Source organism: Fukomys damarensis, unplaced genomic scaffold, assembly GCF_012274545.1.
Source record: "Fukomys damarensis isolate Sample0158 unplaced genomic scaffold, DMR_v1.0_HiC HiC_scaffold_14, whole genome shotgun sequence".
NCBI lineage: Eukaryota > Metazoa > Chordata > Mammalia > Rodentia > Bathyergidae > Fukomys > Fukomys damarensis.
The window spans coordinates 2360249-2361892 of record NW_022900926.1 but is presented as its reverse complement, the minus strand read 5'-3'; positions in this window follow the sequence as shown (position 1 = coordinate 2361892).

The window sequence follows — 1644 nt, the reverse complement described above, 5'->3', positions numbered from 1 at the left end:
GTGGCTGGACGACGGGCCTGGTCGGCGTGTGCTTAGGCGGGGTGCTGGTGCTGTGCCTCTGTTCCTCATCCGGAACAGGAAGCGAGGCAGCGCAGGCTTGGACTAGGTGGGTCCGTGGCGGGCAAACCCCAGCGGGGGCCTGGCTTTCCGTGAATGTGCTGGTCCGGGTTATGGGATTCTATTAAAATCTTTCGACGTGAAAAGCTGCTCTCCCGTGTCACCCTCGTGAAAGTAGCCAGTCGCAGCGCCAGCATTGTAGTGTGTCCAGAACGTGGGCGTGGGCCTTTTACAGGTCTCGGGGTGTCTGTTGGGGCGTGTGCTAACTGCCTGTGCTCCCTGAGAAGAGCTAAGGAACATGTTGCCCTAGGCAGCAAGGTAGAGAAATTACAAAATCTAAAAATTTAAGTATATTTCAAAAAGAAATAATATTTCATTTGTATAGAAAATTAATTTGTAATCTAGTTTTGATTCTTAGGATAGCAACTCTTAATTTTCATTATTTCACTAATTTCAAAATGTACATGTTTGGCATCTCAGTCTGAGGTCAGTCCTCAATACACACTGGAGCTCGGCCCTTACGCCTCCGCATTAGTGCTTTCTGGGTCGGATCTCACCGTTCTCAGAGAACCCTGTGAAAGACCAGTAGTCAGTGCACGGTTGCAATGTCATTTGTCTCCTTTTAATTCTCCGTGCTTCTCTCCATCTTCATAGCCGTAGTAAAGACTGATGGATCAGTGTCTATTCCTTCAGGACTCAGGCGTTTTCTCCTGTTTCTAAACGAATAATGGTATATCAGGACTGATCATCTCCCAGTGATGAAACTGTCTCTCCCGGTGATTCCTAGCACACCTTTCAAGGCTCATGCTCCGCTGACCGGTTTCTTCAGAAGTGCACTGGAGTCAGACGGAGATGTTTGTGCAGCTCAGAGAAGCGTTTGCCCTCTGAAGTCAGGAGGAGCATCTGCCCCTCTGGCTGTTATCCGTGCAGTAGAGGACTTCCAGGGGCCCTGTCCGCTCAGACATTCCACACCAGGCACTGGTGAGCACTGGCAGCGATCCTTACACCTGGGAGCAGGCAGCTCTCAGTCGCTACAAGCCAGAAGAGACCCCAGGCCCCACAGAACAAGAAAGACCAGCCTCTTGTCTTTCTAGGACACATGCGTGACATGACATCATGAAAACTACATCTATCTCACACCTACCAATATTAACTTAAGCAGAAATTCAAGAAGAAAAATGAAAAGAAAATAGGAAAAAGGAGGTAAAAGCAATTTCCTGGATGCAAATTTAATCTTTTTCGCAAGCATAAGATCTATTAAAATGTATCCCTCTGTTTGTAGTTGAGAGATGAATTCTCCCACATCACCATTCGCACATCTTAGAAATGCTGTCAGCTTTGCAAAGAACAGGGAGTATTTTAACTCCTGCTTTTGAGAACATTTCTCCTACAGGACTGAGCACTCTGTCTGAGGACTTCATGCTGGCCCTCAGGTCTTCCTGGAGCACTGCCGCCTGGAACCCTCTGTTCTCAGAAGCTTTTGTGATCCAGGAGGGACAAAGCCTCTCGCTTTCCTGAACACCTCTCCATTTTCACTCTGCAGCTTTTTGTTATAAAGTTTAAAACACAGGGCTTTCACAGAACTAA